A 17,325-nucleotide genomic window follows, 5' to 3' on the forward strand; every position below is an offset into this window, starting at 1 on the left:
AAAATCCTCACCAGAGCCATGAACACGATAAAATTATTGTCGCCGTCTATTTTGTGACTAAAATGAAGTCTTAATTACCTATGAATGCTGCGCTAAGATCTCTTACTCCTCAAATTCATATGCGCGTCTGATTAGTGAAACATACACTGAACATACGCGCTATTACCTAAATTAAAAATAAATGAGACCGCAGCGAACCCACACTACCTATTTTATTGTTAATCAAAGTAATTTACTGTAACTATACTGAGACCTTAGAACTTATATCTCAAGGTGGGTGGCGCATTTATGTTGTAGATGTCTATGGGCTCCAGTAACCACTTAATATCAGGTGGGCTGTGAGCTCATCCACACATATAAGCAAAAAAAAAAAATTCTAACCTTTGATATTACAAAATGTTCAATGAATAAAATAGTTCCAATTCTAATACATTTTAAGCGTTTACAAAACACAAACAATAAGGAAATTGCATTAAAATTCAAATTTTATACTGAAACAGTACAACAAGATGTTATTCAGTGATCGTTTCCTGTTTGATTGTCAAAATACATGGATTATAGTGAGAACGGCGATGTGGCATTCTTTATAATTTTCAAATAGAATTTAGAATGCTACTTTTCTTCAACTAGTGTAAATGCTACTTACTACATGACGGTTATATTTTTGTTTTCTTCTTAGGCAGACAGGCTTACGGCCCCTCATGAACATAAGCAACCCCAACTTCACATCCAAGCCGCTGTCCACCGCAAAAGTCGCAGTATTTTGGGTTAAACACGTGGGAATGTCACTATGGAATCAGCTTGTTACCATTATAGTAATTATCACAATTTACAACCCTACCCAACTTGAAGTAGCCTGTGCATTGTTGAGAGATTTTTTAAATTAATTTATGAAGCTTATTATGAGCTTAATGGAACAAGGAACATCGTTAACAGTGATTATGATAATTTTCCATAATTACTGTATGGGCATTAAGGAGTAAATGGTCAAGGTACCACGTCCTCATATCCACCGAGTGAGAATATATCTAGTCTGAAGTAGTGACATATTTCTAGGAACTAGCTATTGAATACGATGGAGATTTGACCGCAGTTAGCACCATACGAACCGTAATCTCTTTGGCATATCCATACAGAAATACATTAAAACTCTTAATTCGCACTTCCTTAGTTCCGTTTTCACTAAATTTTTGCCAATTCGCGAATTTAAAAAAAATACCCAATTCCTATATTCGCGGCTAAAGATTTCTAAGGCGCATATCTGATCGGTGCATTGGTACATACACATACTTAAAAAGGATTCCAATATGTAGGTATTCAACCGAATGTCCTCTGTAAGCACGCTTTTTCATATTCACGGTTTCTATATTCGCGGCATATATACGGAACATATACCCCGCGAATAAGGAGCTCTTACTGTAATAATTATATTTAAAAAAAAAAATGAACCAATAGTAAAATTACATTATTTGCCACATCTCCTCCCTTACTACACTCCGACTATAGCATCTATTTTGAGTTAGCTTCTTTACATTTCTTTTCTGTAACGTGATTCTAGCGCATCAACAGGAAATTGTATCCGTTGCGTTGTGTTTTCTTTTAAAATCTTGTAAAATCATATTACGAAAGACCACAAACATTAGGAGCTGGTTGTGCGTTTTTGCACACTAATTTCTGCTTTGACTTAATAAATTAGGATGTGGTTTTATTGCTAGGATTGTTGGAAAAGCTCATGGCCAGTTAGCACCAGGTGGGCCTTGACCTCGTCCACCTATCTTAGCAATAACATAAGAAGGCTGCCCCACCATTCAATCCGAATCGCATTACTGCTTCACAGTAGAAATAGGCAAAGTAGTGGTACCCAACCGTGCCGGCTCATAAGAAATTCAATCACCCGTAATTACCCAAGTTATAATTTTTGATGGTTGATTTTTATTACACGATGTTATTCCATCACCAAACTAATCAATCTTAAACATTTGTTAAGTACCTATTTCATTATAAAAATTGGTATCTTCCTGCGGGATTCGAACACCGGCACAGTCGCATCGTTAGATACGAATGCACCGAGCGTCTTATCCTTTAGGCCACGACGACTTCAAATCTTAAGGAACTATGATGATATCTCATGTTATAGTGCTTGTAACGATAAGGATGTGTAGACCATACACTTTTTAAACCATGCGCATTTTTTGCGCAGTCCACATTTTCTTCGCACGCACAAGGCTATTTCAAATGCTTCAAATAATTTGGGCCGATCATGATTTCCCTAAAGATGCTCACTGATGATACCAATACCGTAGAAATTACCTAAAAGAAAACAATACTTTGATTGTTTAAGTAGGTCCACAATCACAGTTTGTGGTGTTTCAAGGAAAAAAAGAAATTGAAACTCAACGGTATTTTAACATATTTTTTTATTAAGGACGTCAAATAAAAATCGCCTTGAAAATCCACGACCGCATAAGTACACGTTGTCCTTCTACTAAACGTCCACATTCCATATTCTAATAGCTAAAGGTGACGTCAGACTGCGACCAAACAACCAATTATACGTGAATAGTGCCCCTAGTAACACACTGCGTTGAATACACAACGCGTGATACCGAAAGACCAGCCAAACAAGCCCTTTACTAACGCAACAAAACTATTCAAACGACGAGATAACGAAAGCTCTTACTATATTTGTCGATAAGTAGCAACTCGAAAAATTCACATTACTAATTGAAGTATGTTTTGGTCTTGCAGATATTTCGATAATCAAGTTCGTTAACCTCCTCGCGCATGTGTTACTGCACACATGTTTAGCATTCAGTCAAACGCTACGGACTACAATGATGACAAAAAATGTCCATTGACGGGCCGTGTAGTTTCACCTAACAACTATGCGAGATACATAATTATTGAGCACGTTATAAAAATGTAAGGATAAAAGAGATAATAGTGGCCGCGATTTCTTATGCGCAAACGTATTATTAGACCAATGGTAAACAATGTTGTTTCTTAAACATATGCCGACTTCGCGTTCAATCGCGTTGTTTAGATGGCCCTGTAATTTTTTCAATAACTCCTGTTAATTTTTATTCGAAACTTATTTTCATTTTAAGCTTAATTCCAATTAGTATAATCATTTTACATCTACTCTAATAAAGAGAGAGGAAGAGAGAGACAGAGACAGAGAGAGAGAGAGGGATAGAGAGACAGAGACAGAGACAGAGAGAGAGAGAGAGAGAGAGAGAGAGAACATACTTTATTGCACACCAAAACACAATTAACATCAGAAAACAGTCAACAAGCAGATACGTTTGTACAATAGGCGGTTTTGTCACTAAAAGCGATCTCTTCCAGACAACCGTTTAATTACCCGAAATTCTGGACAGATAAAGATACAGCAGGTATATTGCGGTGTACTATTAACTACACATTATTAAAGAAAATACATACATACAATAAATAGATATATACCATTAAACACAATATATATTAGTCAACCGATTTAACTGGAACAAACTAGAAAATACTAACTTTAATACATTGCTCAATTTTTCAAAGATTTATTATTGCAGAGATGAACAGCATCGCGCAGAGTAACAGACAGCAAGTCTGCACATGATTTTTCACCGTTCAAAACTGTACCGAAAAAGTACCTGCGTAAATTTAAAAATAATACTGAACTAATTTCAAGGTTCAAGCAATTGCAACTGTTCAACATCAAACCTAAAGTCTTCATCAATGAATCAACATCAAGAATGTTCACCGCTACCTATTAAGGTTGTTACTAATTTAAATTTTCAAGAAATTCGCGGTATCCGATGTTTATTTTTTCAACTGGCATCACCAGAAATGGACGCTAATTATAATTCGTGAAATCGAATTGTTTACCAAATTTAAAATTATTTCATAAATACTTTAGGACTAATAATATATGCATTGGCGTGATATTGATTCTGATAATAGTGTCAGCCCTGCTACTAATACTACATATAAACCACATGCAAAACAATAATCAGGGAGATTGTAACGAGGCCAATCGAGTTTGTTGCGAATTCATCTACAGTGTAGTTCAATACACGTTTAATATACACGAATGTGTATAGACCAGAGTTCGTACTATTTTTGAGTTCAACAGATTATTAAAATTTGGATATGGCAGTTTGATATAAACTTAGCAGATTCTTCTAAAATGCCGTGATGTTTTATAGTCGTTCATGAATGTTATCTAAACAAAAGAATAACAAGTTAACTCGAATTGTACCTTTAAATAGGAGACTTTTGCGAATCTTCGTTAAAACTATAACTTGGTAATATTAAAATTTGACGTTTGACATTTTAGACGGCTGTAAACCACTCTGTAAACCAATAATGGTTGCAACTGTCATAATCACTTGACAGCTGGAACTCCTCAATTCTGACCGAGTTCCAATCCCGGGAAGAGATCGAACGTTGGGTGAGAAAGTGTAAGATGAGTCGTTTGATGAGTAGAGTCCTAAAGTCATTCTTGGTCCCACGCTCGGCTCTCAACATGTGCAGACCTTCAAATCCCACATACCCTGCATCCCCCTAGATGCAGGCTTCTGGTATGAGGTTCGACCTACTGTACGAAAAAAATCGATGCTATAAATCACACTTTCCACAAAAAGCATTTCTATCTATGTATCAGCCCACACACGTCTCCTGCTAGACATACGCTTCACCAAACCTGGCCAGAATTTCCTAATACTTGTGGATAACTTCAATGTTCAAAAGTTGACAGATTATTTCGAATATTAAAATACGAATACAATTTTAAAAGTAAGTAATAAAACCACATCCTTAAATTCCTTGATTCGTTTTTTCCGCGTGCACAAAGACGGCTGCTAGGTAACGGCAGTGATGAAAATAAACCAAACTCTGAACATTGACGCGTCACGCCCTTCGGACGTATAGTAAAATTATATCGCTGCCCAGAATAAAATTTGAGAATTATTAAATTTTTTCGTAAACAAATAAATAATAATGCAGAAATAAACTGGACAGGACTTGACAGTTGAAGAATATGGACTAGACAAAAATTGAACTGAAATAATAAGTTATTAAAGTCCAGAAAGTGAAAACTAACGTAAAATATATCAATAGAAATTATCGATAACATGTGTACAAGAAATATTAATGGAGCATGATAGAAATAATTAATGCTGTCAACCACATTAGGGCATATTCAATTGCATAATAAATATTACCTGAGCTTTATCTCAGAACACTTTATTACAAAACAAACCACCTGCTATATATCCGGCTTCTTCTTCTTCTTGTTCGTCTTTCTGGCGTTTTCCCGATCTAGTGTCAGAGTCCGCTTTCCAACTTAAGCTATCTATAAAATATAATACATCTATATATAACTAAGTATATCCGACTATATTATTAAAAATATTGTCGACAATTCATTCGTTATTTTTTTTTGCTTCACGCGCAATATATTATTATGTTAAAAGACATCTAGGATAACCTACGATATTTATTGAGAAGAGTGAAATCTGCATATTCCCTTATAAAGCTGGTTCAAGAAACAGGGATTTATAGTACATAATATTCTAAGGCTAGTGCACGGCTAAATACTGATATCTTACCTATTTCGACCACGAAGTAGTTATGCGTTTACATAGAATGCAATTGAGACTTTGGCCTCAAGCTTGAAGCTTAATGGCGGAATTCACATCGTTCTATTTACGGTCTTCAGAAGTCAATGATTTGGTTCTTCTTGCAACGCAACAAAAAAAGCGCTTGTCAGCTCCGACGCGCGATTGGAATTGACTATGTAAATACGATTGTCAATTAATACAAAATCGGCAAAGGGTTATTATAAATTATACGTATCTCTTATAATATAACGGCTTTGGAATGAACTCACCTCCACGGTGTTTTCCGAGCGCTATGACATGTCCTTCTTCAAACGAGGCTTGCGGAGAGTACTTTATGGGAGGCAGCGGCTTGGCTCTGCCCCTGGCATTGCTGACGTCCATGAGCGACGGTGACCACTTAACATCAGGTGGGCCGTATGCTCGTCTGCCTACAAAGGCAAAAAAAAAAAAAAAAATGTGTATGTTTTATACTAATATTAAAGCTATTAATATTATACATATTTATGTAGATCAGGTTTTAAAAACAAAATGCTCTACTAACTACCTAATGTCAGGTATCTTGACTATTATTGCGCCGGTACGAAAAGCTGTTTCAATTGTTTTGTAAAGTTATAAAATAATAATAAAGTTTTTTTTTTTTAAACGTACCGGTCATTTTCTTCTGAATTTATTATTATATATAAAATATGACGTCATTAGTAGATTTTGTAAATAAACTAACTTGAAATATTAGTGCACACTCCACGTGACGGCAAGTCACGTGCACAAACCTGATTCAGTATCTTGCGTTGAGGAACCAACCACGCCCTTGGAAACGAATAGCAAGAACGAATATTTTAGGAAAATTTTAATGAAGTTTATTCTTTAATAATATGTACACAATGATTTAATTCAAATTAGAATGACACGTACTACGTTGGTAATTATTTGTCTATAAGTCATGCTTTATTGACAATGATGAAAATGCGAAATTTTGCTTATTTGTTGTGCTTTAATTATTACTTTTTAATTATTCAACGAATCATCATGAAATTTACGATATACGCTTTCACATTAATTTGTTTTTTTAACAATAACATGAGTGAAGTAACAGGCAAAAGCTTGTAGATATACAATTTGTATTTAATTCAATAAAAATAATTCGAAAAATACAGCGCTTTTGTTAAAAAAAATGTACTTGTTGTATAACCTGATGTAAATGAAATTAAATTAAGTCCAGCGACTTTCTTTTTTTGGTCGGTATTCGGTACGATTGTTATTGTTCGGAACTTGTAAAGTTTTCTTTAAATTATTGTTAGGATGATCCTTGCGATTCCTTTATACATCAATAAATACCGTTACTTACTTTCAAGACTAGAATTTGGGTCTGTAAAAATAGCGGTGTTCGTGTTGAGATTGCTTTGAATATTCTTTCCTGCTCGCGTCGTTTCTTCACAGCTGAGGGTCGTGACCATCATGTTTCAACAGGAATTTACTTTTTGTAATGTCCCTCCGACGCTTCCGATCATTGGGCGCGTAAAGGGCTTTGTGCAATGGGATCTCTAGTGTTGTGCGGATTTGATCTAACCACCTAGTTGGTTGCTCTAAGTTGAGACTAAGCTTGAAAGCTGCATCAGCCTCCTGAGTACTTCACATAGTAAACGTTGAGAAAAGATCAAGTACAAATTAGTTTTACCTTTAGAGAGATAACTTGCGCGCTAACGGGAAGTTAAATAACTTAATCACAAAAAAATATCCGTATAGTTTAGCTAAGGGATGCAATGCGATAATATATTAATGATGACAAAAGGATAAGAGATCCTGGCCTTCTGTAACTACCTATTTATCATTTTTAGTTAGTAAAATTGTGTTGCTGACTTAAAACAAGAAACTTTAATTTATTGAATTCCAGTTGAGGAGGAAATAAAAAAGAGGCAAAAGGTGAATATTCAGTTGGGTAAAAAAGTATTATTTACGCTGTAACTGCATTTCTCAAGAATCAACGAAGTTTGAAATTCAGAGAATAAATAATAATTTAAATTAAATCGTATGATTTAGAGAACGTGAGAATATTTTTAAAATATTGTTTACACTATTAACATTAAATAAGTTGGTATTGTGAAAAATCAGAAAGAAAAAAAAATATTTTTTTTTTCTTCTAATATGCTTATTTTTTTCTTTCTAACATTTGATATATTCGATTGAATGAAACTTTGATATTTTTACATTTAACACAAGAATTGTTTGCACACAATTAAACGCGATTTAATCTTATCTTTCGTTAGTAATCTTGATTATTTTATTCACATTCAAATTTCGACCGTTTCGAATTAATTACAATTACATACATAAAAAAAAAAAAAATATTTTATCGTAAACACGTCTTAATTAGGTATTGACCTGCAAAATTTTCGGAATAATAAAGCAAAATGTTTTCCAATACCACAAACACCACTAAAATTTATAACTCCCGGGAAGCTACTTATGTTATGAAAAAGTCTAAACTTGATCAACACAAATTTAAATTTATAAAAAAAAAAAAAAAATGCCACATCCGTACACTCGTGATTCTAGTGTAATAAGTGTACATCTATAACACTAGTTTGAGAATAGTCACGGGTTCGTTACCCGGGAGCGATCTCAAGAGCATCTTATGTCACGCTAATTACGTCTGCTCGCTTTTATGTTTTACACAGATTAAATAAATAATAAAAATAAGAAATAAAAAAGCCCTTTATTCCATGCAATTAAGGCCTCCTCCAAAGATTTTGTTTTGTCTCTGGCGACATCAATCCAGTTTACACAGATTACACATCATACAATTAGGAAAAGCTTTTATGGACGTAATTATTTGTGCCTACGCAAGCAAGCTCATTGACCACTTTCAGAGATTCTAGGTGCTATATTTTATGTGCAACTATGGTATACAGCGTTAATTATTAACTTTGAATTTCAACTGCATTGAGGCGACAGTGCAATGGCTACTGTTTCCTTCAAACAATTTCGCTGTATATTTTCGCATTAGTGGGGCGGTAAAAAACGATATTAATATCTTGAGATCGTATTTATAGTTATATATACAAGTTACTGGTGGTAGGACATCTTGTGAGTCCGCACGGGTAGATACCACCGCCCTGCCTATTTCTACCGTGAAGCAGTAATGCGTTTCGGTTCGAAGGGTGGGGCAGCCGTTGTAATTATATTGAGACCTTAGAACTTATATCTCAAGGTGGGTGGCGCATTTACGTTGTAGATGTTTATGGGCTCCAGTAACCACTTAACAACCATGTGGGCTGTGAGCTCGTCCACCCAACTGAGCAATAAAAAAAAAGATAAGAAACAAAGATTGAGTAGCAAATTAGGTAAGGATATTGCTAAATATAGGGAAAGTACCTGCTAGCAATAAATCCATCATAGCCCAGTGGTTAATTTCATGTAAGATCCTGTGAAAACAGCTACGAATCGATATTTTTAATCTTTTATCCTTAAAACTTATATGAATTTTTATTTTTCTCTGTAAACAAAACTTCACATTAGAACTCAACCATTATTAGTTTAAAATGCGATTCACTCTACGGTATTACTATTTCGTGGCCGCTCTCCCAGATTTTAGGCAGTGAAAGGCGAATAGTGTAGACTGAATACTAATATATTCAAACCGTAACATAATAATATGTTTAGCTGAAAGGAAAAGGGCGCGGTGCTCCCAACAAACCAACACGACTTCTTGATACTGACCAGTTTAAAATATTACTAGCGACCCGCCCTCGCTTCGCTTCGGAAACTGTAATTTGTTATCGATTTCTCGACTATTCAATGGATGTTATTATACATAATATAAACCTTTCTCTTCAATTACTCTATCTATTAAAAAAACCGCATCAAAATCCGTTGCGTAGTTTTAAAGATTTAAGCATACATAGGGATATAGGGACTGAGAAAGCGACTTTGTTTTATACTATGTAGTGTTTCTTATATTGTACTATCTGAGTCCCACGATGTTACTCGTGGTTATTGTCGCACTGCATGCGCATCATGAAAAGTGCCCATATCCCTCTCGCGCGGTCTGGCTTATGAGTGTGAAGGAGACAGTTAATGCTTTGCTTTTATTAATATTTATATATATTGCGTGGTCTTATTTTATTATTATTGTTTTAATATTAAATTATTATTGTGTAATTATAATTGCATAAGTTAATAAAAAATGCTATGCAATAATAGCTTTACCGCGGCAGTACCCGAGTGCCACACGTGGTTTTTTTTTAATAATTCTAATAAATTATAGTTTTAATTTTATTTTGATTTATTTTATAGATAGAATAAAATAAGCGTGAAGCGCCAACAAGTTTTTTTCGTTTCTGAGCGTCATAGGAAATTATAATATTTTAATTTACCTAAGTTATTATGAAAAAATTGTTTATAAAAAAACCTGTTTATAAACAAACGTTTTTGAGTAAAAAGCAGTTTTGAAGGATACATCTAAATAATAAAAACTTATTTAAAAAAAATTAAGTGTTCCGAAACGGTAATTACGAATTTATTATGTGTGAAATTTTGGGTTTTTTTTTTATTATTTTTGTTCTCATTAACTTAATAATGAATAATTAAAACTATATTTTATGTTGGCTTGCATTTTAAGAAAAAAAAATGTAGAAAAATAAATTTAAAACAGTGTATGTAATCGTTCCTTAATTATGTTTATTTAGAATATTGTTCATTCTTCATTATTTTACTGTATTTAATAATTAACTTTTAAGGTGTCGAATACTTGAGTATGTTCTGGGGTTGGCAATAAGTTTGGCCCTAAACTTATTTTAACAAATTTGAAGTCGGCCGATGTATTCGTATCACCACTATGTCGCTGTTCAAATCCCGCAGGCAGGTAATGAAATACGTACTCAACAAATATTCACGATTGACTTCCACAGTGAAGGAATAATATCGTGTAATAAAAATCGAACCCGCAAAATTATAATTTGCGTAATTACTGGTGGCAGGACCTCTTGTGAGTCCGCACGGGTAGGTACTACCACCCTACCTATTTCTGCCGTGAAGCAGTAATGCGCTTCGGTTCGAAGGGTGGGGCAGCCGTTATACTATACTGAGACCTTAGAACTCATATCTCAAGGTGGGTGGCGGCATTTACGTTGTAGATGTATATGGGCTCCAGTAACCACTTAACACCAGGTGGGCTATGAGCTCCTCCACCCATCAAAGCAATAAATAAATAAAAAGGTATACATTTTTCGAATGAAATACGTACTCAGTTCACGAATACAAAAAGCATTTGTAAATCATGTTGGAAGAAAATTCTCTTAAACCAATCTGTTTTTGTATCTTTTTTTTTTGAAACATGTGATCTTCTGATATTTCAATTGTAATTTTAAAGATGACCTACCCTTCGAACCGTAAGGCATCAGTATTTCGTGACAGAAACAGCCAAGGCGGTAAAACAAATCTAAAATTAAAATTAAACCGTGATTATCTACGGCTTACCTTCTTGCGAACAATATCTCCTTATGCATCTCAATCATCTAAAACATAGATAGTCTTCAAAACTCCAGTGAAAAGGCTTGAGTGGCCCAGAGTTTCGTCTTCTCAGTCACTTTCGTCCCTCATGTTAAGCTAATGTAACTTTTGTACTATAAGCTGACCTTTATAATACTTAATCATAACATCCAAACGGTATTCGTTGATTTTGTGAGATTCTTTTCCAATTAGCTATCTAAAAAGAAGATGCTACACTTTCACAAAATTTAAATGCCAAAAAATACTGCTTGATTATTTAAAGATATCATTAAGTTGCAAAAGAACATGCCGGCAAAGAATTTTAAGTCACGTCTATTTTTGCCGCAAAACATTCGCTGATACTGGTTTTGAGTATAGCAAATGGCAACATCAATGTATAGAATATATCGACCTCACGTTTGAAGGTTAATGGTGATTGGAAATCACATTCATCTTGGGGTCGATTGACACATTTACTAAAAGTGCTTGTTTTTGCAAATTTAATGAAATTCATAGTTGCTTAATCACTAATGTTAGGACGTATTGTAGGCCCGCGTGGATAGGTGCCGCCATCTTATTTTTACGACAAATCAGTCACACGTTTCTCTATAAAGGGTAGAATAAATAATTCAGTACGATACAATAAGCTGTAGAATGTAGATGCTACGAAATGCATATCAAAGTTGCTACGCCATGCACCGATGCACCGTAGCGTATGCAGCTACAAGCTCTACGGGCGTAGCTTTAAGAAATTGCACTTGCAAAATGTACATAGTAAGATACTTTTGCATTGTCTACAAATTAGACTAAAAAATTTCAAAAATCGTAAAAAAATACGCGTTTCTTTGTGATCAAATTATTCGTAAAATCCAAAACGATTTCTATAACGCGATCTTGTAAGTATGTAAATTTTTGTATTTAGAAACTAGCAGTGGAAACGATACATAATTAATTATAAGAGATAACGTGGAAAAATAAATTACTTTTGCAAAAGAAACTTATCGTTGGGACACGTTACAAAAAATAATGTAAATTTAATTAATATTCACGCTATTATAAAACTAGTTTAACAGTAAAATTCACACTTGGATACATTTAAATGAAAGAATTTCGCTTAGCTATTTTGAACAGCAAACGTACAATCAAGTGTTTCAGTAGGCAGTAGTATTTTTAAGCATTCTTTCTAGTTCACAAGTAAACCGAAAAAGTGAGTGTTATTCACACACACTACAATTCTCTTTCTCTCTCTCTCTATTCTTTTTTTTAGTTTTTTTTTAAGGGATTTTATGACCTGGTATCTAGTCCTTTAAGTCAAGTCTTATTTTAATTTTTAATCTTATCTTTATGAAAAATGATAATATGGAGTGAAATGAAATAAAATGAAATTAAATGAAGATGATTAATTTGAGACATTAATCAACTGGGATGAAATTAAAAGAAATGAGATGAGATGGGATGAGATGATATGGGATGAAATATAATCTTAGTAAAATGGTGGTCTTTTACTGAGATTTTTTTCAGTGGACTTTTTGGAGGATCCCGAGAAATTACGTCCAGCGGCTTTGTTTCTTTTTTCCCACATTTGTGCACTTTCACAGATATTAAACAGTTAATAAACCACCGTTATTACACATTTAAACCTGAAGATACAATAAATAGATAAAATAAAACAAATCACACAACTTCACTCCTCGCGTTCCCGCCAAAAAGTCCCTCTCTCTATTCTGTTTTTGAGTGTTACCATAATAATATTAAGTCGATGACTCGACCCGATAATAACGACACCGTAAGAATATTTTGTGCAAATCGTGGTAAGAACAATGATGGTCGTTTAATAATAGTGTCTACATTTAAAATGATACTGCTACAACGAAGGTCTCGAAGCGACTTGCGACAAAAAGCATAGTGGCAAAAGTTCAATCATCATAATCATGTCTCTACATTCAGAGTCATTCTTCGTATTTCGCATCCATTTACGACTCCGTCTTTTCTTTTATTTTTATTGCTTAGATGGGTGGACGAACTCACAGCCCGCCTGGTGTTAAGTGGTTACTGGAGTCCATAGACATCTACCACGTAAATGCGCCACCCACCTTGAGATATGAGTTCTAAGGTTTCAATATACCTAGTTACAACGCCTACCCCACCCTTCAAACTGAAACGCATTACTGCTTCACGGCAGAAAATAGACCGGGTGGTGGTACCTACCCGTGCGGACTCTCAAGAGGTCCTACCACCAGTAATTACGCAAATAATAATTTTGCGGGTTTGATTTTTATTACACGATGTTATTCCTTCACCGTGGAAGTCAATCGTGAATATTTGTTAAGTACGTATTTCATTAGAAAAATTGGTACCCGCCTGCGGGATTCGAACACCGGTGCATCGCTAGATACGAATGCACCGAACGTCTTATCCTTTAGGCCACGACGGCTTCATACGACGACATCTTTGTATCGTTCAACGCACAGAAGGTCTGTGCTTGCAGATGAAATGATCTCAGTACGACAGCACGTCTACTCTGTCGCGTCTCTACAAATTAATTCCCGCTCCAGCTTACTAATCTTTAAATATCCAATGCACGGGAGCAATTATCAGAGTCATTAACCTCAACGTGGCTGCCACTGTGCTAATCTCAACGCCTATAAAAGTATATTACCGTAAAGGACACCACGAAAACTAGGTCAAGGTTTGTTTGGTGACGCCGAGACCTAGATTTGGTATTACGAGTTGACTTATATCTCAAGGTGGGTGGCGCATTTACGTTGTAGATGTCTATGGGCTCCAGTAACCACTTAACACCAGGTGGGCTGTGAGCTCGTCCACTCATCTAAGCAATAAAAAAAAACTTGTTTTTTATTTATTTATTGCATAGATAGGAGGATGAGCTCACAGCCCACCAGGTATCAAGTGGTTGCCGCTGGACGTATCTTCACGGGATCCTCCAAAAAGTCAACTGAAAAAATATGAATGAAGATAGGATGAAAATCCCATATCATCTCATCTCATTTCATTTAATTTCATTCCAGTTGATTAATATCTCAAATTAATCATCTTCATTTCATTTTATTTAATGTCATTTCACTCCATATTGTGTAATAATTTTTCATAAAAATAATATAAATTAAAATACGACATGACCTAAAGGTCTTAGTTACCAGGTCATAAAATGCCTTAAAAAAAGGAACACTTTAATACACGTGATATTGAATACATCGCATTAAAACAAGTTTGAAAGTGTGAATCATAATTTAACATCCAGTGAATTGTGACTCCTAAAGTTCTCTTTTAGACCATTAGGAGGATCCAATGATATCCACATTCCAATCACTACTCAGCGATTGCACTAAGAATTTATCTTTCTACTAATAAATTACCTGTACAAACATTCGTTCTTAGTTCTTAATGCATGTTTAAAAAGAAATACAAACGTGCAATCAATCACATTACACAATTAATGTTATACGGATTAATTGATTGTACAGATTTTAAAATAAGAAAATTTAAATTTTGGGGCTGGCTTCTTCTTAGGACTGCGCTCATAACACTGATACCGGTCTACGAACCGGTCTCTGACCTTGCCCCGCGAAGGTTTCCGTATGGCCCCTACTGGAACTTGAATGGATGTAAGTTTTTTTCCTGTTTTTTAATTTTTTTTTATTTTATGTTTTCTTAAAACGCCTTTTGAGAGGATTTTTGACAAGTTTAGATGCATCGTAGTTCGTCTAACGAATTCGGTAATTAAAAATATAAGCTTACCGTCTTACATCTAAAACGACAATGCGTTTATATTTTCGACGCCATTTTAAAGTCTGAGCTCGTTTTTTGATCAAATCTATATATCTATATAATATATATAAAAATGAATTGCTGGTCGTTAGTCTCGCTAAAACTCGAGAACTTTGGCTAATTTTGGTCTTTAATTATTTGTGGAAGTCCAGAGAAGGTTTAAAAGGTAAGATAAAAATGAAAATGCTCGGAATTCAACAAAAATAACAATTTTGTTTTCCCTTTGATGTGTCCCCCGTCGGACGAATTCCTTTTGTTTGTTTTAAATTTATTTTATACAAAAGCTTAGGTCTTATATTTATCGATTGAGGCACTACGAAGTCGTCTGCCGGGTCAGCTAGTCAACAATAATATTAACAGAAAATCAGTTTCACTGCTTTTTAAGATCGTTACGTTTCAATAACTTGTTTAATAAACAACGATCTAAAATACACACACATTGTAATCAATTGCATGAGCTTCGCAAGCCGAGGTAAATACGTCAGGTGCCTGTTGAACAGAGAACTTGCCAAAACATAAATTACCGATCGAGTTGGAATGTAGCCAAGTTAATAACAAAAACAAAAAAAAAAACGAAGTTCTTAATGCCGTTTCAAATGTTTTAGTAGTTTCTTCATAATTCTGAACTTACACGTCTAAGTCTTTATTATTATCTACAAGCCTAATGCTACTAGTATGCAAATGTCCAACGACGGCTGTAGAAGGTATTAAAAAATTATTACAGTACTCAGAGCTGTAATGACGTTACTACCTTAAAAATCAATAATGTACAGTCAGCTGCAGAATTGCATGCATGAATACCTTTACTTATATTATAATCTTTCGATATTCAGAGCAACTTAAGGCATCTGCATTAAAAAAAACTAGCCGATATTGGTGGTGCTATTTGCTAGATTGCAATAACTCACACCTCATCTCTATAAACACCAAGCATAGCGAATTTAGTAATAATACATTACTACAAAAGATAAATTCGAATCTCATTATCTCCATAGTAATTGCGCTAACGGCCTCTATGGCAATTTCGTAAGATTCTTACTGTACCAGTCGTGCATTTTTGCATCCCACTGTACACTATGAAATGTTAGAATTTTTCTTTTTATAAGATTAACGTAACCAACGCATATCAACCTCATTTCACACAAATATTCCATACCGTTCGTATATATTTTAATGGATCGAAATGCACGTTAATGAATATTGTTTGGAAACAATTTCAGACTATGCCCTATTTTCCTAAAAAACTGGATTACTTTTATGGAAAGTTTTTTTTTTTTTGTTGCTTAGATGTGTGGACGAGCTCACAGACCACCTGATGTTAAGTGGTTACTGGAGCCCATGGGCATCTACAACGTAAATGCGCCACACACCTTGAGATATAAGTTCTAAGGTATCAGTATAGTTACAACGGCTGCCCCACCCTTCAAACCGAAACGCCGTCCGTTTATCTTCCACCGGATAAGATCGTTCTAAGCAGTGATATCGAGGCGCTGCTCGGCATGGGGAGCTCTGTCATTCTGGCGGGCGACCTAAATTGTAAACACATCAGGTGGAACTCACACACTACAACCCCGAATGGCAGGCGGCTTGACGCGTTAGTCGATGATCTCGCCTTCGATATCGTCGCTCCGCTAACCCCGACTCACTACCCGCTAAATATCGCGCATCGCCCGGATATACTCGACATAGCGTTATTAAAAAACGTAATTCTGCGCTTACACTCGATCGAAGTAGTTTCAGAGTTAGATTCAGACCACCGTCCCGTCGTTATGAAGCTCGGTCGCGCTCCCGATTTCGTTCCCGTCACGAGGACTGTGGTGGATTGGCACACGCTGGGCATCAGCCTGGCTGAATCTGATCCACCATCGCTCCCGTTTAGCCCGGACTCTACCCCGTCTCCTCAGGATACCGCTGAAGCCATAGACATCTTAACGTCACACATCACCTCGACATTAGATAGGTCATCGAAACAAGTTGTAGCGGAGGACTTCCTTCACCGCTTCAAATTGTCCGACGATATTAGGGAACTCCTTAGAGCTAAGAACGCCTCGATACGCGCCTACGACAGGTATCCTACCGCGGAAAATCGAATTCGAATGCGTGCCCTACAACGCGACGTAAAGTCTCGCATCGCCGAAGTCCGAGATGCCAGATGGTCTGATTTCTTAGAAAGACTCGCGCCCTCTCAAAGGTCTTACTACCGCTTAGCTCGTACCCTCAAATCGGATACGGTAGTAACTATGCCCCCCCTCGTAGGCCCCTCAGGCCGACTCGCGGCGTTCGATGATGATGAAAAAGCAGAGCTGCTGGCCGATACATTGCAAACCCAGTGCACGCCCAGCACTCAATCCGTGGACCCTGTTCATGTAGAATTAGTAGACAGTGAGGTAGAACGCAGAGTCTCCTTGCCACCCTCGGACGCGTTACCACC

The sequence above is a fragment of the Bombyx mandarina genome, chromosome 04 (assembly GCF_030267445.1).
Source record: "Bombyx mandarina strain Sakado chromosome 04, ASM3026744v2".
Lineage (NCBI taxonomy): Eukaryota > Metazoa > Arthropoda > Insecta > Lepidoptera > Bombycidae > Bombyx > Bombyx mandarina.